Source organism: Chenopodium quinoa, unplaced genomic scaffold (genome assembly GCF_001683475.1).
Source record: "Chenopodium quinoa cultivar QQ74 unplaced genomic scaffold, ASM168347v1, whole genome shotgun sequence".
Classification (NCBI taxonomy): Eukaryota; Viridiplantae; Streptophyta; class Magnoliopsida; order Caryophyllales; family Amaranthaceae; genus Chenopodium; species Chenopodium quinoa.
Genome location: NW_018743327.1, coordinates 1,584,669 through 1,607,934, shown reverse-complemented (window position 1 = coordinate 1,607,934; position 23,266 = coordinate 1,584,669). Strand labels below are relative to the sequence as shown.

The 23,266-nt window shown below is 35.0% G+C and overlaps 1 long non-coding RNA gene across 1 annotated transcript; it reads left to right on the top strand.

Annotated features, from left to right (window-relative positions):
* Positions 1-20,220: 20,220 nt before the first annotated feature.
* Positions 20,221-22,693, top strand: LOC110737379. Its single transcript, XR_002514379.1, has 2 exons — positions 20,221-21,139; positions 22,424-22,693. It is a non-coding gene; the product is annotated as an uncharacterized LOC110737379 (long non-coding RNA).
* The last annotated feature ends 573 nt before the right edge of the window (positions 22,694-23,266 follow it).

The window sequence follows — 23,266 nt, the reverse complement described above, 5'->3', positions numbered from 1 at the left end:
CAACATAATAATCATCATAATAATAACAATCATAACCATAATCATATCAACTCTAAAGCATAATAATTGCAAGATGCTAGGCATGATACTAACAAGATTAATAACAACATATCATAGAATGTCATTAAGCAATAAAGATCAAAGCTTTAGCTCTAACATGATACTAAAATGATATTGGTATGATATCAGAAAGCATAGGAAGCACCCTAAACATGATACTAGAAATCAATAATAACATCCTAACATGATGCTAGGAATTAATAAATAATAAACATGCTTTTTACAAGAATAGAGCAAGAAGACTACATACTTTGATGCCTCGTGCCTCTTTTTAATAACAAAATACACGCGTTAGTAAAATTCAATGGAAAATAATAAAATTAAATAAATAACTAAAGAATTGAAAGAAAGAGTTAAAAAGTTTAAACTGGATTTGGGACCAAACCCTCAGAAATTATCAACCTTTTACGTCTAGGGCGAAGACAACTTCAAACTTGGCTAGATGTGTCTAGAACTAATGAGTGCGGTATTGTGTTTGTAAAAGAGTTGGTTTAGAAAGCAAGAGAGAGAAAGAAATCTAATGCTCAAGAGAGAAGAGAGAGAATTAGGTGATTGATGATGAGAGTTGATGAATGAAAACGGAGGTCCAGGGACCCTATTTATAAGAAAATAGTCCGAAAACTGATAGAAAAGAGTTAGAATTCGAAAATGAATAAAACTACATCCCGTCAATAACAACAGAGCTCGTTGCCAGGCGACGAGGTGCTGCACTGCAGCGCCAGGCGGCAAACTTGTCGTCAGGCGGTGCTAAGACGGTTTTTTGCAGATTTTGTTTTTATCATGTCTTTTGATCCAGAAGTCTAAATAAGTCATATAATATGTCATTGGAAAGATATTGAAATCTACTTTCCAAAACAATTAAAATCAGATTAAAATATTTTGTATATAAAAATATATGGCCGAAATAGTGGAAGGGTGTTAGTTTTGGATAGAGTTTCGTATTCCATTCATATCGTCTTCGTTATAGCTCGGAATTAATATTATAATATATAATTAAAAAGATAATTTAAATATCTATCCATACATATAAAATTTGTATAAATATTATGAGGCACGAAAATAATATCTGAATATATTTCATTTCATACAAAACAAGGATTCTCAAAAGAAGTAGTTTTATTCAATTTCAAACTCTTTGAAACATAATTATCAATCCTAACTCCATTAGGATTTAAGAGAACCTTCTAGAGTATTTTAGAAGACTATAATCAATCCTAATAGCTTTAGGAATGATAATTAATAATAGGCCCTCCTCATAATTCATCGGAATTGGGCTTATAATATATTGTTGGAAAGCTCTTTTAGTTCCCTATCCAACTACACCATTATTGGACCATCATCATGGACCAAACTAAACAGGACTGGATATTTTCATAAAATAGAGCAGGTTTTCAAAAACAGAAAGAAAGATTTTTAATAAAAACTAACCGCAACACTAGACTTTTCACACTTTCATTTCATTCTGCACCAGTAGAAAAAATAAAAAAGGCACCCCCTAATTGGCACCGGTTCAGTCCAAACCGGTGCCAAAAATGGCCTTAAAATTTGGTGGGAAGTTGAACTAGGATATATGGCACTGGTTCACTTCAAACCGGTGGCAAAAACATAAAAGGGCACCGGTTTGAAGTGAACCGGTGCCATTAAATATTAAAAATAAAAATAAAAAATCCGGCCCATTTAAACCCCCCCCCCAACCCTAACATATTCACTCATCAGTCGTTTTTCTTTCTCTCTCCTCCTCTTTTCCTCTCTTCCTCTTTCTCTCTCCTCTTCTCCTCTTTCTCGATCTCCTCCTCCGTCCTCCTTCTATTTCTCTTCCCTCATCTCCTTCTCCCTAGTGTCCTCCTCCCATCTATCATTCGAAGAATTCCAACATGCAACACCGTCCTCCTTTCTTTCAATCGATTTCTTGGTATTTTTTTTCAATTTCTTTCTTTTTTTTTACGATTTCTGGGGTTTTTTATTCGATTTCAACTTTGATAGATTTTTATTTTATTTTGATTATTATTTTTGATTTCTGGTTCTTTTTTATTCGATTTTAATAGGTTTTTTTTTTCGATTTTGATTTATTTTTCTTCGAATTCTAGGTATTTGTTTTTCAATTTCATTATTAAGTATTTGTTTTTCGATTTCATTTCTGGGTAATTGTTTTTTCGAATTCATTTTTGGGTATTTGTTTTTCGATTTCATTTCTGGTTATTTGTTTTTCGATTTCTGGGTATTATTATTGTTTTTCGATTTTGATTCATTTTTCGATTATTATTTGTTTTTCGATTTCTCGGTATATTTTCGTTTTTTTTTTATTTTCTGGGTTTTTAACTAATTTTCGATTTTAATTTTTTTTGATTTTTTTTAATTTTCCGGGTTTTAATTTAATTTTTTCTTCATTTTCTGGATTTTCTGGATTTTCTGGGTTTTTAACTAATTTTCGATTTTAATTTTTTCGATTTTCTGGGTTTTAATTTTTTTTCGATTTTAATTTTTTCGATTTTTTTTTTAATTTCCTGGGTTTTTTACTAACTTTCGCAGCTAATACATTTTAATTGATATTTTTGGATGAACTAATTGGCGCAGGTATACTATTTTCTTTGCAAGCCCAAAATATTGCACATAATCGAAGAATCAAGAATCAAGAATCAAGAATATTGATTTAGATGTTTGGGGTTTTTTTTTTATTGTGATGTTGTAATATTTTTTTTTATTTATATTGTAGTTCTTTTTTATTTATTTATATGTTGTAATTGTTTAATTTTATAATTCGTATATTGTAATTTTTTCTTGATTATATATTGTAAATTTTCGGTTATATTAAATGATATTCGATTAATATGTTGTTGTTCTTATTTATTTTAGTCAATTTGATTTTTAAGTGAAAAATGACAACAACAAAAAAAAAAAATTGATTTTTGGGGTTTTTTGACACCGGTTAACCGGTGCCAAAAACGTTGAAATAATTTTTTGTAGGCTTTTTTGGCACCGGTTAACTAGTGCCAATTTCGATTTCTGGCACCGGTTTGTACAGGTGCCTTTTTAAACCCCTTTTTGGCACCCCCCACATTGGCAACGGTTCAAACCGATGCCTTAAGCCGGGTTTGAACCGGTGCCAAATTCTTTTTTTTCACATAGTGATGATTCGACGCAAAAGGTATTCATCACTGAGTTTGGTTTTGGGGAGACACAAATGTCTACAGAAGCCCCCACTTTAACTGAGTTTGGAGAAACTTATGTTTCGAAAACGAAAGTCAAATTAGCGGTAGGGACGGAGAATGATTCAGAACATTCTGCGATCCTAAATCATTCTTGTAACGCAGATACCTGCAAACTAGCGTTAGTTAAACAGATAAAAGAGTTAAGAAACGCGTATCTTGCACTGTCGAGCACACGTCTCTGGAGTAACCGATTTGTGCCGATCTTCCACAAGCTAGAGGATACCGCCTGAAGACTACCACGCTTGGAGCTGCCTCCATTTTTTGTTGTTTTATGACCATCTTCCACATCCTAAGGAATATGATCGAAGATAACTTCGCTTGAAATCATCTCCTGTTTTTGACAACCTCCCACATCCTAGGGAACGTCGTCGAAGATAGCCTCGCTTGAAGCCATCTCTTATTTCCCGACAACCTCCCACACCTAGGGAGCGTCGTCGAAGATAGCCTCGCTTGAATGTCGTCTATCAATGTTGCTACATCTCGAGCTTTTTTCTTGAATCATGGTGAAAACTTTCCCAATCATAGCGAATGTCGTCAAAGATTGCCTCATCACGAACCGTTCTTCTCTAATCTTGGTGACAACCTCCACAATCTTATTAAATGCTGTCGAAGACCGCCTATCTCGTGCTATCTTCTCAAATCTTGGTGACATCCTCCACAATCTTAGCAAATGTTGTCGAAGACCGCCCTTCTCGTGCTATCTTCTCAAATATTGGTGACAACCTCCACAATCTTAGCGAATGCTGTCGAAGATCGCCCATCTCGTGCTATCTTCTCAAATCTAAGCGAGAGACCCTTTACTCTTAAAGTCCCCATGTTGAAGACTTTTTCATCTTGAATTTTCAAATTGACCCTTCCATCTTTGGAAAATCCTTCTCAAGAACCATATTTAAGATTCTTAAAGGCTTCAAATTGATTTGTGGAAATCTCCCATCTTAAGAATTCTTTGTGAACCAATACTTCGGTGCTTGCGATGAGCCCTAGGCGCTTTAAGCTAAGTGAGACGATCTTTTGTCGGGTCGATCACTTATTGTGATTGTAATCAAGCCGACTACTTTATCATGTTAAATTGCTTATAGGGGTTAACAGGCGTACTAAGGAACCCGAAAATTGCCGCACTAGGTCCGCATAATCTAATATGGGGGCCATGCATCGTGTTGCCGCACCAGCGCCTACTAGAACTATCTGTCGCCAGGCGACAACCTTTTCGTTTGGCGCTGGATTCGGTCTTCTCTATTTTACTCTTGCTGCTGCTGTTCGCTGCTCGGTTTCGCTCCGAACTTTGAACTTGGTCGTTTCCTTTCAACCAAATCAATTCAAATCTTTTGTAAATTAAAGCTCTTCATCTCTAATTTACTGATCCATGTAATTTTGCTCAAACTCCTCTCATCTTGGAAGAATCTCTTATGTCATATTCGCGAGTTTAAAAAAAAAAATTCCGAGAATGTTCTTGCTTGCTGGGATGTACCTTCATTTATATTTTGGACTATAGGACTTTGCTCATCTCTTTAATTATCTTAGGATTGTCTTAAGGCTCAATTAAGACTTAATGTGTCTTTAACACATATGACTTGTCATGACTCGACTCAAAGTGTTTTACACATGTGTTAGACTCAATTCAAGGTGATATGATACGACATGACTCAACATTCATGACTCGTGTGTGCATTATAGTGTGATCTGCGACTCGAAAAATGTAAAAAAGCAAAAATATCCGTCATTTTTTGTGGAGGGTACCGACTTTCTCCCGAAAAAGAAAGACACAAAAAGGAAGAAGTTTTTTATGGTGCATGTTGAATGAGCTTAGTCAAATGTTGTTTGATACTATCTCTCAAGGTGCAAGGATTAATTCATCCTAGGCTATCTCAATTGTTAACTCAATGATGAATGTATTTGGGTAACTTAGGCACGGAGGCTAAGCACTTCATACTTTGTGATGCAATGATGAGTGATGAGTGATTTTGTTATGACAAAGTATACTTCAACGTTGTGTTAAGATTTCATGACAAAGGGTTCCTAAGGGAAGGACTATTTGGTCATGTATCTGTGATGTGTGTGAAAGTGACACTAAAGCTAGGCTGCAAAGGCTAAGTGTTATGGAAAAATATTTTGAGAATATTCAAATAATGGTGACTCTTAAGCTAGGTAAGCTAACAATGTAGGGATCAAGCCCCCAAGTCTAGCTCTAAGTATAAAGACATGAGCATAGGGGATCCCTTGATATGATCATGGTGTGAGTGTTTGAATGTAAATATGAATGCATTTGATTACGGTCGCACCTTGATGTGAGGTTGCCTACGTATCTGTTAGGAATCAGGCCGAACGTAGCTCTAGCCGAACCTCGCACAAATGTGTGTATACCTCAAATAGGTCTTTTTAAGGGTTGTAACGTGGTTAGGCTAAATGTTATAGAAGAAAGGGATAAAGGCTCAAGCCCTTAGATAAGCCCCCAAGTTGTGCAACCTTGCATTTAAATCCTTGTATGTGTATGCTTGAGATTTCTCACTTTTGAACTCTCTGTTGTTTATATTTTTGCTCTCTTTTTGTTTTTTTTTTTTTGCTTTTGCATTTTTTTATTTTGATAAGAGTGGGTAATCTCGATCATGCGGTCTATCACTCACTTGGCATTCATGTTTCTCATGCACGGTACTGAGCACTCGATATGTCAAAGACATTAGAACACTTTCCCTTTTGTAAACTTTTATTGTTTTTGCTATTTTAATATTTTGATTCACTCAAGATTTCATATTTGGGGACTTGCATAAGCTGCACACCATCCCATCCCAAGGCTAGGTAGGTGTGGGTTGAAGAAAGAAAGGTCAATCGTTAGATGAGGCTCAAAGTGGTTTATAAAGAGTATATTTGAAAGGGTAAAGATGACATGATAGGCTATAAGTAGTGCCTCAAATCATTGGTATACCTTGTGCTTAGTTCGACATGAATTTTTTTTTATTTTATTTATTTATTTTTTTAATGTGATGCAATGATCATATGCAAGGAAAGAAATGCTCATTTTATTAAAGGGAAAAAAGAAAAGTTCTACAAAGTAAATATACGGAAAATAAAAGGTGCCTATGCTAGACTTATTGGGGAAAAGAAGAATGAAAAAGAAATAGAAAATGAGGTCATGAAATCTTGTCGTTGAAGCTCGCCTCGTGTCGCTTGCTTTATCATCACTCGCTTTTCTTGCTAGCTGGAGGTATGGGAAGCTTATTATTATCGATCAAATATTGGATGACCTCCTTTAGCTTCCAACAGCTCTCAGTAGTATAACCCCTACCTTGATGGTACTTGCAATGTGCATCTAGATTACAACTAGGCAATCTCTTTCCAGGTGCGGGATCTTGAATAGGTCCAATGGGAGTAATGAGTCCCTTATTATGGAGTCGATCAAAGGCAACATCATAGCTCATCCCAATGGGGGTGAAGTCTTTCCTTAGTTTCTTCTTAGATCCTTGGTTATCCATGGCTAATACTTCAATGAGTTCAAAGGTACTAACATTGTTACTAGAGTGGGCGTTTTTGAAAGAAGAAGGATTGTCGTTCTTTTTTTCCTTTCCAGCCACCGTGGTTACTATTGTTAGTAGCTTTTTTCTTTGCGAGGTCATCTTCAATCTCGATGCCTATGTCATAGACGGCCTTAAAAGTGTTCAAGTTGTGTTGATATTTTAAGTGCTTTAAATACTTTTCTTGTAAATTTTTTATGAACATCCTCACAGATTCATTTTCAGTAGGAACTTCTATCATATTGGCAGAAGTTTCCTTCCACTTGTTAAAGAAAGAAGTAAAGCCTTCATTCTCTTTTTGTCTTAAGATCTCAAGTTGTTTATAGTCGTTTTCGACTTGAATATTACACTTATATCTATCAACGAAAGCGTTTACAATAGCATCCCAAGTATAGGTTTTCTCTTTGTCAAGGGAAAAGAACCATTGTTGACAAACAGTTTCAAGAGATAAAGAAAACAAGGAATGAAAGACTTTCCTATCAATCCCCTTAATGTTCATTATGGTCTCGAATGCCCTTAAGTGGAAGTAAGGATCATCTTTTGCCTTGAACTTAGGGATGTCAGTGGCATTGAACTTTTGCGGAAGAAGTTCCTTGTCCACTAAGACCCCTTGTGAGCTAATGCCCTAGAACCTATAGTCATTGGATATTTTGCTCAAGCTTTCTTGCATGAGCTCCATTTCTTGTTGTTTCACAGGGTCATTGATTTGAAGGGTTCAAGCCTTCAACACCTCAGTCATGTTAGCCATTTCCTTCTTAATCTCATTGACTTCTTCTTAACTTGCCATTATCTTCTTAGCTTTTCTTTTTCGACCGATTGGTTTATCAAAAAGTTGAACTTGAATGAAGGTGTTATCCTTGATAATCGCCCTTCTCTCCTTGACCAAGTACTGTGGAAAGGGAAGATTAGGGATAAGTTTTTTTTTATTATTATTTATTTGGACTCAAGCTCTATTCGACATGCATGCAATGGATGGGAAAAGAACATTAAAGGAAATAGGAACGGACCCTTAACTCATATAACGAAAAAAACGACTCATAAATGAACCTAAGACATGGTCACGGTGAAACGTATACAAAGTGTGTGCTAAGACTAGTGAGTGTAGGTGATATGTTAAGACTTGTTTCATGACCATGTGGCTAGACTATGTGACTAGACTCGAACAAAGACTAAGTTAAGACTTCATGTATATGCATTAAACTGGACAGACTGTGGTATTTTAGTCATAACTTTTGATCTGTGACTCTGATTGGGATGAAACCAAATCCAAATTAAAGATACAACTTGGGGCTACAGATCCATAGGTGTATGACTCATAAATTTTCCTAGAACACAGGATATAACCAAAACAAGTTGACGCTTGTGCAGTATACGAGAATAAAAATCCGGGTTGACTTAAAGTAACTATGACTCGATTTAATATCTTTTAGCTCAAATAATTAATTAATTAATAAAGCAAAGTCCTTTATAGTTTATTTAAGCATATTTATGATCACTAGTTAAACCAAACGGTTAGTTTAGCCAAATAATAAGTATGCACAAGTAAGAGACGCACAAATAGTCAAATAGTCACAACATGATGCAATGAGTTTGCAACCTAACCATGGCTCTAGTTCTCTAAAGTTGAGGATAGGGGTTAGTCAAAGAGGGTCCATGGTTATGAGTCCGGATGCACCGCGCGGAAGCCTTACCTTTGGAATGATTGGCGCGTGTAGATGGGACCCCGCAAGTTAAATTCGCATCCATAGTTTGGTGAATTCAATGATCTCAGACGTACCCTTTGTTGCCAGGAGTATTCTATTGGGTAGATGGAGCATGAATTCCCATAGGATTATGTCCATATGTAGAACACATATGGGTTTCAAAAAATAGGAAAAAACTCGATCAGGAAGCAAAACTAGCAAACAGTACTAGAAAACTAGTCGAAACAAGAAGGTAGATTTCTGGCTCGATAGTGGAAGAATTTGGCGCGAGAAAATAACATCGTCGCCAGACGCTGGCACTGTCGCAAGATGACAAGCTTGTCGCCAGGAAAAAATGCCATCGTTTGGCGCTGATGCTGTTTTCTCAGCGCAAATTCCTACATGCCTCGGCAACTTTCTATTCTTGAATTTTCCAGTTTTCGTAGCATTATTTCGATTCTAGTTGTGAAAGATATTTCTCAAATTTCCTATGTGTAAAAATCCTATGTTTTTGACTCATTAATGATGGTCTTTCCAATGAGAACCTTTTTATTCTTATGCCAATAATGTTAATCAAAATTACACACTTGAAATAATTAAAACTTTTCGACTCTTATCCACTCATTCTAAATCATAGCCAAAATGAATTTTAGGAATTAAAATAGCAATCCTCCCCTGTGGAGTCGCCAAAACTGTAGGGAATATTTCAAGCATTATCCCAAACATGAGCCCCACTGTGATCATACACTTAACTATGGTGGCGTTCAAAGGGAAGGAAGATAGAGCAAAAGAGTCGCCAACAAGTTTTAGGAACTTGTAAACTGTTCACAGGGTGAAGATTACACCTCTTAACGATCCAGAAGATCGTTAACTCTAATAGGTCCGGAACCATGACTAGAAGTTCAGGGATGAAGGTACAAATCCAACTTAAAAGAGACTTAACCTGCCCTTATAATAGGCATATACTTTATTCTTCTCGTATTCATGTGCGCTTTATGACTAACATGCAATCAATTGATTAACTCATAACCTGTTTATCTATGTTGGTTGAATATTAAGGCACAAAAAATAACTATAATTGGCGATAACTTGAATTATAATCATATTATCCCAAACAAGATTATTATTTATCTTATTAAGCGTGATTACAAGTACAAATTCCCTTTAAACATGCATAAAAGGTATGATCAAGCAATAACAATAATAATATAACATCAAGCAACATAATAATAATCATCATCATAATTTCAATAGAGCATAATATTAATAGCAAGATCTAGGCATGATACTAACATGATCAATAACAAACCCTAGCATGTCACTAAACATTAATGATCAATTAACTCTAACATGAAACTAACATGGTATTAGGAAAGAAATAGGAAGCATCGCATCATAATAATCATACTTGATATTAGGAATATTAATTAACCCTAAACATGATATTAGGAAGTAACAAAATCTCCTAACATGATAATAGGAATTAATAAAATAATCTAAGCATGATTTCTATATTAAAAGAATTAATAAAACAATTAAAAGTACTTACTTTGATGCCTCATACCTCTTTCTAATAACAAAATACATATGTTAGTAACTTCAAGGAAAAGTATAAAATAAAACAAATTAAATTAAATAATTGAAATAGGGATTTGGAACCAAACCCTCAGAAATATCAAACCTATCACGTCTAGGGCAAAGGCAACTTCGAACTTGGCTAGGTGTTTCTAGAATTAATGAGTGAGGTATTTTGTAAGAGAGAAGGTTTAGAAAAAGAAGAGAGAGAGAAAGAGCTTCTAGCTTTTAGGGAGAGAGAATTAGAGAATTCTAGGTGTTGATGATTTGAAAACATGGAGATACAACCCCTATTTATAGGAAAAATAGCATGGGATCGAAGAAAATCATATTCGGAATAAAATACCTCCTGTCGCAAACGACAGAAGTTAGCGCCATACGACAAGCTCGTTGCCAAACGACAAAGGACAGCGCCAGGCGACGAAGGTCAGCGCCTAGCGATGACTTTGTCGTCTCGCGCTGGTCCAAAAGTTAATGCGCTTTTCTACGCGTAATTACCTTACAAACTAATTGCAGGTAATTATGCGTTTGTAGACACCTTAAAATGTCTCCACAAAACCAAACCCGATGATGAACAACCTTTCACCACCATTTTTGGTCGGGTTGAGTATTTAATCTTGGAGTACTTAAATCCATATTTCCATTTAATAAACCAACCTAACTTCTATCCCATTTCCCCAAACCTTAACTTATTTTCCTCTTTTCGTGCCTTTAAACCCAAAATAATTCATTTCGTGTCCTTTAAAATCATTCATTTCGTGTATTTTTTATAAAAACGTTTAATCAAGTTTATTTTGGTCCAAAATCAGGGTCCAATGATTGAATATTTGGATGGGGATTTAAAAGAGCTTTCCAACGATATATTAAAAGCCCAAATCCGAGTTATAACGAATAAGTTATGGCCAAAATATTAAACTGAGCCCAAACTGAACCTAAGCCCACCTTACCTACGACCCAATGATCATGTGGAGGGTCCAAATTATTTAATCCCATTCCTAAAACAATTAGGATTAATTGGAAGCTTCTATAAGTTTCTAAAAGATCCTAATTATCCATTTATAAAAGATAAGATTATAGAGTTTGAAATTGAATAAAACTCCTTTTTTTGAAAGTCGCATTTCTATCTAAATTGAAAGACGTTCAAAGTCCTATTTCTATCTGAATTGAAAGACGTTCAAAGATAGACAGATATTATTTTCCTGCCTCATATTTTTTTGTCAAAATTTTATATGTTCGGATAGCCCTTGAAATTATCTTTCCAATGATATATTATAATATCAATTCCGAGCTATAAAGGAAAAGATATGAATAAAATGTCAAACTCTATCCAAAACTGACATCGTCTCACTATTTCAGCCTTGTCCTTTATTCTACAAAATATTTTAATCTGATTCTAATTGGGTTAGCAAGTAGACTTCAAGATCTTTCCAACAATATCTTATTTATCTTATTCTGATTTCTGGATCAAAAGATATGATAAACACAAAAAACGCAAAAACTGCAGTCTATCGAGTTTAATTCCGATTTAATTCGGATCTTATGTTAATTCTTCGACCCCTAGTTTTTCTCTATAAATAGAGGTCATATCACCCCTTTTTCAATCATCAACATGATTGATTATCAAATAATTCTCTTCTCTCTCTTTAGCCTAAACACTAGCCACCCTATTCTCTCACCATTCTTCCCTTAAGCACTCCAAGGAATCCATACAATACCCGAAGTTCTTTACTTTAACCAAGGCGTGAAAGTTATAATTAACTGAGGGTTTGGACCAAATCAAATCTACATTTATTTAATTTAATTTTCATTTGTTTTATATTTTTTGTTGAAGTTACTAACAGTTTATTCATGATGTAGCAATTTAAGGAACGCGCAGAATGTGAGTAATTAATTAATTTAATTACTCTTATTTTATTTTAATATTGCTAGTATCATGATTAGGTCATTTTTTATTTGATTTGACTAAAAATTTATTGTTGAATTGCTTCCAATATTATTGTTTATTCTATTATTTTTATGATCACCATATTGCATGTTTAAAGGGAATATGTAATTGAAAATCACACCTAATAAGATAATTTGGACAACCGGTTTAGGATCCTTTTTTAATCTTGTTTTTAATTAAGTGATCACAAATATTTTAGAATTATATGTTGCATTAATATTCAACTAATTTAACTTAATAATAGTTTGGAGCAAATTGAATATTTTGTTTGTATGCCTTTGAGATTGCATGAATCACTTTTCACTATAAGAATCGAGTAGAGGCCAGTACGGGCGAATGTGACTCCATGACTCACTTCGTACCATCACCCTCGATCCTCCTTTCGTGGTTCCGAACCATATGGAGTTAGTAATCTCATGGATTATGAATGGGGTGTAACCTTCACGGGTCAATCGTTGTCCTTTTATTCGTTGTTGCCTTTTATGATTCGTGAACGGTTTACAAGTTCCTTTAAAACTTGTTGGCAGCTCCCTACTTTCCTTGTCCCTAATCGTATAATGTCAATTCCCACTTCCTATGAGTACCAAGCATATTCACACCATGCTTTTACGTAGGCGCACTTCGAGCGACACCTACAATTTGGCGACTCCACTGGGGAGGATTCTTGGTTATTTATCGATTTGAGTGATCGGTATATAATTAAGATGAGTGGATGAGACTTGAAAGATTCTTGAATCGTATTCTTGCGATTTAATTGGAATTGTTACATATGCATATACTTTGTAGGTTACCTATTTTTCCTCAATAGTACGTGTTCTACGTATGTGGCTAGCCCGGGGCATTTATGCTCTATCAACCCGAAAATGTTCATGACAATAAGGGTTCGTCTGAGTTTTTTAAATCCACCCAAACCATGGAGTCGAGTTCGATTTCATCACGAAATCGCGGAGCCGCCCATTGGCATACACCCTCAAGGGAGGCTGCCTTGCTAATGCGTCCAAACTCTTAACCATGGTACCCTTTGACACCCAAAAGCTTGACCATAGTCGAACATATAACTTGACTTTAGGTTGCGAACTTCATTGCATGATGCGTGACGATATGCTTATGTGTGCATTTTTTTTTGTTGACCTTTTTTAATTATTTTTTTTCTCTTATCAAACCCCCTTATTTATTATTAGAGTCGAGCCATAGATTTTTTTTTTATTTTATATTTGAGTCACCCGGATATTAATTCCCGTATACTGCACAAGAGTCAACTTGTTTTGGTCATAGCCAGAGTTCTAGAAAAATTTACGTGTCGTGTCACCTACGGATCTGTAGCCCCGGGTTTTATCGTTAATTTGGCGTTGAATTCGTTTCAATCAGAGTCACAGATAAAATTTTATAACCGATATACTACAGCCTGTCCGGTTTAGGTGTCTTTTTAGCGTCAACTTTCTTTTGTTTTATTTTTAATTTGTTTTTACATCTTTTCGTGTCAAGTTAGTATTAGCCAAATCCTTTAATTTGTGTCAACTCGTATGACATAGGATTATAGATTTTTTTTAATACCCATGAGTCCTAACTCTTCTAGAATTCTAGTCCTCTTCCTATTTTCTTGTGATTTTTTGTGCTAACCTTAACATGAGTTCTTTGTCTTTGATTGTGGTTGATATTATTTATGACTAATGATTTCCAATGGACCGTTTTCACCTAGTAAATAGCATAAACATTAAAATTGGACAAAATTAATCAAGTTAGTTGTCTTTTAGTCTTCCGTGCTATTTGGCCATTGGGTCCTTTGTTTTTCACAACGTCCTCATGTCTAGTCATGCGATCATACCACGAGTCTTAATAAACTCACCTAATCACACATTTTGATTGATTGCACACACTTTGTCTCCGAGTCATGCACTATATTGTTTATGATCGTATACTAGGACCATGCATGCATCGTATTCTGTCGTAGTAAAAATGAGTGGAGATTTTTCTCACTTGTTTTCAAATGTCTATGTTTTCCCTTCCTTTCCTATCTTGAGCAATGAGTCGAAAAATTAAGTGAATTATTTTATTTCACAAGTACTTGGTCAAGGAGCAGGGATAGATTAATACGGTTCGAGTCATTACCGCAACAATCTCTCTAATCTAATAGGCGTTCAAAGAGAACTTTGCCATCTCCACATTACTTATCACCTTTCAATGGCCACTAAAGAAGATATTGAGAACATCAACAAATCCATTGAGGCACTGTCTGCCATGATGAAAACCCTTACCACTAGGGTCGCTACCGTGGAACAAAACAAGGTCACTGTTTCCACCCTTGACAAATTGAAAGAGCAAATGAGCAAGATTTCTGAGGATTTCACCTATGTGGAACGGCCTCACACTCCTTTGGATGTGAAGGACAGACTACCTGAAAAGTTCTCCACTGCTGATATTCCTAAGTTCAAGCCTACTGACAATCCAATATTCCATTTGAAGGCGTTCTCTGCTACCATGGCTCTTAAGGGATTGGACGTAACACTCTTCCCTACGGTGTTCCCTCTCTCCTTAGAACATGATTTCTAACAATGGTTCTATTCCCTAGATGCCAAGCGTACTGCGACTTGGCAAGATGTCACCAAAAGTTTCATGAATCGTTACAAGTGTAACATTCAAACTAAAACTTCTGAACGTGAACTCTCCATTCTCAAACAGAAAGAGAATGAAGGCTTTATCGCTTATCTGAACAGGTGGAGGGAAATGGCTTCACTTTTGGTAGATCCTCCCAGAGAAAGAGAGATGGTTCGCCACTTATTCAAAACCTGACTCACAAGTATAGGAAACATCTCAAATTTCTTCCACTGAACACTTTCGAAGCTGTATACGACATCAGCATCAATATCGAGGATGAGCTTATAAAGACTACTGGTAGTAACAATAATAACACTTGGAAAAACAAGAAGAACGACCATCCTTCTTCTGCGTCTTCTAAGCACGAAAATACTACCAACAATATAAGCCAAGTTAATCTCAATGAAGTGTTAGCTCTTGATGCTCCATTGCCCAAGAAGAAAAGAACGTACACTCCTTTAGGAATGACTTATGATGCGGCCTTTGATCGCCTCTACGATCAAGGCTTGATCAGAGCCAAAACATGAAGAAAGGAGCGCCAAATAGAATCCCAATGCCCATTGCAAGTACCATCAAGGGAGGGGCCACACTACTGAGCAATGTTGGAATTTGAAGGACGTCATTCAAGACTTGGTGGATGCAAACAAGTCCCTCCAGGCAGCAAGAAGTAATGACCACAAGGCGCACAACAGATCCTTTGTGCAAGATTTCATGATTTCTTTTTTGTCATTCATCTCCATTCCCCCATTCATGTCTAGCATAGGTTTTCCATTTCAAATTTTTATATGTCTCATGTATTTCGTTCACCTTTTCCATTAATAAAATGAGCAAATTTCCTTTCCATCTCGATCATAGAATTTTTCATTCACTCATTCTTAAATAAAAAAAAAATCAATTACCGAACTAAACGCAAGGTACACCGATGACTTAAGGCACCTTTGCAACCCTGTCATTCCCCTTAAACCATTTTCAATCAAATATCTATTTCTTCATCAACCACTTTGAGCCTCGTCTAACGGTTGGCCTCATTTATTCAACCCACATTCACTTAACCCTGGGATTGGAAGATGTGTAATTGTATAACATTCAAAAGGCAAGTAAAAAAAAAGCAACAATAAAACAATGTCTAAGGGCAAGTGTTCCAATGTCTTTGATATGAACACGTCTCAAATTGCGTCTCTCATCGAGTGCTTGGTACCGTGCCTGAGAAACATGAATGCTAAGTGAGTGATGGACCGCATGATCTGAGATTGCCCACATTGATTCAAAGGAATGAAAAAAAAGAAGAAGAAATGAAAATAAACTTCCAAAATTCAAAACAAAAAAATATATGAAAAATAAAACTTGCAAAGTCTAATACACAATTACATATCTTGGGGGCTTCTCTCGGGTCTTGAGCCTTTTACCCCTTTCTTCCTTAAACCTTCAGCTTAACCACCTTACAACCCTTGAGAGACCTCTTTGAGGTGTACACACACTTGTGCAAAGTTGGTTAGAGCTACGTTCAGCCTGATTCCTAACGGATACATAGGTAACCTCACATCGAGGTGCGGACACATTCATATTCATATCCATGCATGATCGAGTCAAAGAATATCCAATGCTTACCCCAACCCATTTAGAGCTAGACTTGGGGGCTTGAACCCACATCATTTAGCGTACCTAGTCTAAGGAGTCATCATCTTTGACTGTTCTCACATCTCTTTCCATCACCATAACCCTTGCAGCCAGCCTTAGTATCACATTCACACACTTCACTCACACATCCATATCCATATCAATTATCCTTCCCTTTAAGAGCCCTTATCATGAAATCTTGTTTCAACACTATGCATGTTTCATCATATTTAAAGACAACATTTATTAGAAGAAACAATGTATACTTTAGCTTCCTGACCTGAGCAATATTCATTGTTTCATGCATCGCATAATGTGCTAAGAAACATTTATATATCATTGATTTTTAATTATACAAAGCATATCGTGCTTAGCTTCTTGACCTAAGCAACATTCATTATGTAATACTCAATAATCACTTCATCTAAATACGTGCTTAGCTTCCAGACCTAAGTGACGTTCAAGATCGTTTCTTTACACCATATATGATGCTTAGCTCCATGACCTAAGTTAATTCATCTATCGTGTCACATGATGTAATTGTCCTTAGCCTCCTAGCCTAAGAACATTCATCATGCATATATTATTTTCAAGACAAGCAATTCAATCCATACGATTCATTTCGTCTTGCTTAAGGAGGAAGTTCAAAACTTCTTCCCTTTTTCATTATTTTCTTTTGGGGAAGTTTAAAAACTTTTTCTAAATTTTTATCGAGGGAAGTTCGAAAACAAAACTTCATTTTTCACGTCTTTCTTTTTCGGAAGAAAGTCAGTACCTTCCACTCGCCTCATGACAAAAATTGACGGAAATTTTTTTGCTTTTGCATCTTCGTTTGCTTGTTTCTGCACACACACATATACACAAACACAGTCACAAGTCATACACATGTCATGTCACATCAAGTCAAACTTGGTCAAGTCAGTAGTCAAGTCAATCACAATAAATACGAGTCCATTGGCAAATTTATTTTTTGCAGGTCTCATCTACAACCCATGTTCGGGGATAAGCGAACCAACTACAACCCATGTCCGGGGATAAGCGGACCATCTACAGCCCACGTCTGAGGACAAGTGAACCATCTACAGCTTACGTCCGGGGACAAGCGGACCATCTACAGCCCACGTCCGGGGACAAGCGAACCATTTACAGCCCACGTTCGGGAACAAGCGAACCAACTACAGCTCACGTCTGGAGACAAGCGGACCATCTACAGCCCACGTTCGGGGACAATCAAACCACCATCATTTCATGACGCAAGTTTCTCGATACACAGAGACTTTCAATCTCATCATTTGTCGACTTTCCCCAAGCATGGAAAGTATTTTCCGGTGGATTTCTTCAAGCATAGAAAATCGCCAAATTCCTTTGTCGAATTTCCTTAAGCATGGAAAGCATTATCGGTGGATTTCTTCAAGCATAGAAAAACGCCAAAATCATATATCGACTTTCCTCAAGCATGGAAAGTGTCATCCGGTAGGTTTCTTCAGGCTTAGAAAGCTACCAAACTCATCTATCGGCTCTCCTCAAGCATGGAAAGCATTTCAACAAGCGTCATCCGGCGGATTCCTTCAAGCATAGGAAGCTACCAAACATATTTGTCACCGATACACTGGTGTCAGATACGCATTCTATCCCTTTACTCTTTTATCAGTGGAATTAACATTTTTTGTAGGTATCGGCGTATACAGAGTGATTTAGGATCGCAGAACGTCTTAAATCATTCTCCGTCCCTATCGACTACTTTGACTATCATTTCGAAACTAACGTATCTACAAACTCAGTCAAAATGGGGGCTTCTGTAGACACCTAAAAATGTCTCCCCAAAACCAAACCCGATGATAAACAACCTTTCACCGCCATTATTGTTCGGGTTGATTATTTAATCTTGGAGTGCTTAAATCCATATTTCAATTTAATAAAACAACCCAACTTCTAGCCCATTTCCCCAAACCATAACTTATTTTCCTCTTTTCGTGCCTTTAAACCCAAAATAATTCATTTCGTGTCCTTTTTATAAAAACATTTAATCTAGTTTATTTTGGTCCATAATCAGGGTCCAATGATTGAATATTTGGATGGGGCTTTAAAAGAGTTTTTCAACGATATATTATAAGCCCAAATCCGAGTTATAACAAATAAGTTATGGCCAAAATATTAAACTGAACCCAAACCGAACCTAAGCCCACCTTACCTACCACCCAATGATCATGTGGAGGGTCCAAATTATTTAATCTCATTCCTAAACCAATTAGGATTAATTGGAAGCTTGTATAAGTTTCTAAAAGATCCTAATTATCCTTTTTGAAAATATAAGATTAAAGAGTTTGAAATTGAATAAAACTCCTTTTTTTGAAAGTCCTATTTCTATCTGAATTGAAAGACATTCAAAGATAGACAGATATTATTTTTTTACCTCATATTTTTTATCCAAATTTTATATGTTTGGATATCCCTTGAAATTATCTTTCCAATGATATATTATAATATCAATTCCGAACTATAACGGAAAAGATATGAATAAAATGTCAAACTCTATCCAAAACTGACACCGTCTTAGTATTTCGGCCATATCTTTTATTCTACAAAATATTTTAATCTGATTCTAATTGGGTTAGAAAGTAGACTTCAAGAGCTTTCCAAGTATATCTTATTTATCTTATTCCGATTTCTGGATCAAAAGATATGATAAAAAGAAAAACCGCAAAAACTATAGTCTATTGAGTTTTATTCCGATTTAATTCGGATCTTATCTTAATTCTTCGACCCCTCTTTTTTCTCTATAAATAGAGGTCATATAACCCCTTTTTTAATCATCAACAAGATTGATTATAAAATAATTCTCTTCTCTCTCTTTAGCCTAAACACTAGCCACCCTATTCTCTCACCATTCTTCCCTTAAGCACTCCAAGGAGTCCATACAATACCCGAAATTCTTTACTTTAACCAAGGTGTGAAAGTTATAATTAACTGAGGGTTTGGACCAAATCAAATCTACATTTATTTAATTTAATTTTTATTTGTTTTATATTTTTTTTATTGAAGTTACTAACAGTTTATTCATGATGTAGCAATTTAAGGAACGCGCAGAATGTGAGTAATTAATTAATTTAATTACTCTTATTTTATTTTAATATTGCCAGTATCATGCTTAGGTCATTTTATATTTGATTTGACTAACAATTTATTGTTGAATTGCTTCCAATATTAATGTTTATTCTATTATTTTTATGATCACCATATTGCATGTTTAAAGGGAATGCGTAATTGAAAATCACGCCTAATAAGATAATTTGGACAACCGGTTTGGGATCCTTTTTTAATCTTGTTTTTAATTAAAGTGATCACAAATATTTTAGAATTATATGTTGCATTAATATTCAACCAATTTAGCTTAATAATAGTTTGGAGCAAATTGAATATTTTGTTTGTATGCCTTTGAGATCGCAGGAATCACTTTTCATTATAACAATCGAGTAGAGGCCAGTACGGGCGAATATGATTCCATGACTCACTTCGTACCATCACCCCCTGTAATATCCGAGATTTAAAAATATGATTTATTATATTCTAATCTATATTATAAGCTTGATTAAGTTTTAATCTCTATTTTAACCATTAAGAATATTTTAGGCTTAAATTTTATTATAAGATTAGATCATTTCAGATGCTAATTTTGCGAAGGAAAGTTATTTATCTTAAAATATATTTCGGGTCAAGTACTATTTTTCTTTTGTTGTTTAGTGATTTTTCATTAAAAACTGTATTTGTACCCGAGACTGTAAAAGGACCAAAATACCCTTACTCATAAAAATTGACAAACACCACCTCTTATTAATTTGTTCAATTTATTAGGGAATAAGAAGACAAAACCCACCTCTTCCCTTCACCCCTTTATTCTTCACGGTTTATGAAGACCAAAGTCAATTTTGCTTATTCTTTTTATTTGTTTCTTAATTTGGGCTAACCAATCAAAGTTGATTGATTATGCTTAGCTCAATCTAGAGCTTATCTCACTCCTTCACGGCTAAGAATTGATGATTTGAAGTCACATTTTGCATCCTTATAATTGGTTGTCTAATACTCAAGCTTATCACTTTAGCAAACTTCATCTTATGATCCATATCTTTTATTTCTTTCAAGTTCTTGGAATAATAATACTCCATATATATTTAACGTATTACCGTCCATCACTACCGCACGGCTATCACCGCTCTTTCCTTTGCTTGAAATGGTTGTGGTCATCTCTTTCCCTTGCCACCAAGCTCACGCACCGCAGCCACGTACTCTTCTCTTTCCTCCATTCATGGCATGCTTGGTGAAACTAAGAATGGTCTTTGAGACTACTCTGTACACATGAAACCAAAGTGAGCTTATTTTGTTGCTCTTATTTTGATTATAAGTTTATCCTTTATTTGAGATACAAACTTTTTACTTTCTTTGAAAACGATTATGTAGATATTTTGATAATAAGAAAATGATGTTAAATATAGTAGTAGCTTGCTATCTAAGTTCTATGTTTGTTCTTATTTTACTCTTAAAAATGTAGTGTTTGTATATATTCTAATATTATTTTGCACAAGGAATTGATGATTATGTACTTCGTATATTCAACTTCCTAAAAAATGAGTTTTAATACCAAAGCAATTTGAGAGTTCTCTAAATTAAGTTTTTATCGTAATATTTTCTACTAATATGAATAGTAGTACTATCTATTTTAAAGTAATGCTCATTTTACTCAAAATGAGGTACTACTTGTTTTGTTCTATAAAAATAAGTTTATACTTTATTTTATCAAAGGTTTTGAATTAAGAAGTTATTAATGAGTATTTATTATTTTTGGGTATGATCGAATAAATCATGATGATTAGGAATTAATGACGGAGGTTGAGAGTTCAAATGATGATTATTGGAGAACAAGCTAAGTGAGATGATTAAGGATGATCGAATGAGGTAATCATTATGTCTAGCAATTGTGTCTGGTCATGTATATGTAACTATTATATATGTCTAGCAACTGTGTTTAGTCCCGTATGTGTGTCAATTATGTCTGGTTATTGTGAATGCACATGTGTAATCTTAAATGGCATGTTGTTGTATAACATGTATGTATGTATGATATGTTTGGCATGTTATGATTTAAAAGTGTGTTATGTGCAAATGACATGACATGACCTTTTATATCCTTGTATATATTTTTAATGACTTATGATATGATAAACATGTTTATTGATGTATTTCAGCCTTATGATTTATATTAATAATTTTATATATACAATGTTCAATTGATTTGCGGATCTCTCGAAACTATGTTAATAATCTACGAATAACTTATTAAAAGATACACAACATAATAAATGAAAGTGAAAGACCTAGTCCGTCTGGCAATATATGTAATGTTTCGGTCATGCAATGCATGTACCCATGGGGCATCAGCCCAACTATGTCGAGCACCTGCTCTATGTTATGGGCACCGGCCCATCGCGGAAGACGTTCCGCCATGTCATATTGTCCAGCGACTAGCATGTCCACCAAAAAGATTACGAATACATGAATTTTATTAAAGGACTTATGAGAACTCACAAGGGTGCTCTATATTGATGAGTTTTACGATGTAGTGATATGTACGATAGTTCATAAAGATATCTTAACATCATACAAGGTTATAAGAATGCTATGAACGACATGTATTTCTAGTTATTTTATTAATTTATAAATTGTGTGTAAGTGAGCTGTTATGTAAAGCCCCTGTTAAATGTTTACCGCTAATGATTATTTTATTCAATTAAGTGTTACGAATTAATGATTATGATATGTGTCAATGTGCTATGAATTTTTATGATGTGTAAAGTTGTTCTGAAATGATTTAATATGATACGATAGATGAAACTTTTGTCGGCATTGGAAAGTGAACTGAACGTTGAAAATAAGTGAGTTACAGGTGGAGGAAAGTATGTTAATGAAAGGGGGATACATTCCAACACGAATGAAAGTTATGTTATGTCCAAAACCTGTACTTACCTATGATCTTACATAAAGGGAATGATCCTTGCCGACACAATTTTTAAAAATAATGATGTTAGATTATTTCTGAACAACTATGTATGTATGATATATGCTCAAATGATTTTGAAAGAAAAACTGTTTTTACAGGCTAGAGTAATGTTACTGAGTTTTCAACTCATTTTTGGATTTTCCTGTGTTTTCTCTGTTTTCTATTTTTATGGATAATTACAGGGATAATGATGACAGAGCTTAAGTTAATCAAAAGCAAAGGGATTAAAGTAATTTAGTTAGTTTAGGGATTATGGAATCAAGGCTTATGTATTATGGATCATCGAGAGCTAAGATAGATTGATTATTTATTACAGTAAGGAAGACTGGAGTTGTATTTTTTTTTTTTATTGAATATTCTCATTAAGGAGTATGTTTATTTGTGGGCCATAACCCACAGGTGGCTATGAGATTATCTATATATAATTGATTCCGCTTCGTATGATGAGTAAAGAATGGTTTATCTCTGGTTAATTAATTCCGCTGCGAATGACGAGTTATATATACGGTCCGGTGACGCCGATTAAAAGTCGGGGCTTTACACCCCCGATCCTCCTTTCGTGGTTCCGAACCATATGGAGTTAGTAATCTCATGGATTATGAATTGGGTAACCTTCACGGGTCAATCGTTGTTGCTTATCTTTGTCCCTTTATTCGTGGTTGCCTTGTCCCTAATCGTATAATGTCAATTCCCACTACCTATGAGTACCAAGCATATTCACACCATGCTTTTACGTAGGCGCACTTCGAGCAACGCCTACAGCGTCCAAGCAGTTTTGAAATCAAATTTAATACATTTTATTCCAAATATAACATCTTTAAAGTATAATTATCAATCCTAACCTCATTAGAATCAAAATTAAAGGAACCTTCTAGATATTCCTAGAAGACTAAAATCAATTCTAATCACTTAGGAATAATAATTAATAGGTCCTCCTATAAATCATTAGTCCACCTTACAAATCACTGGGCCTAATTTAATTTAATCCATAAATTCCTCATAATTCATCGGAATTAGGCTTATAA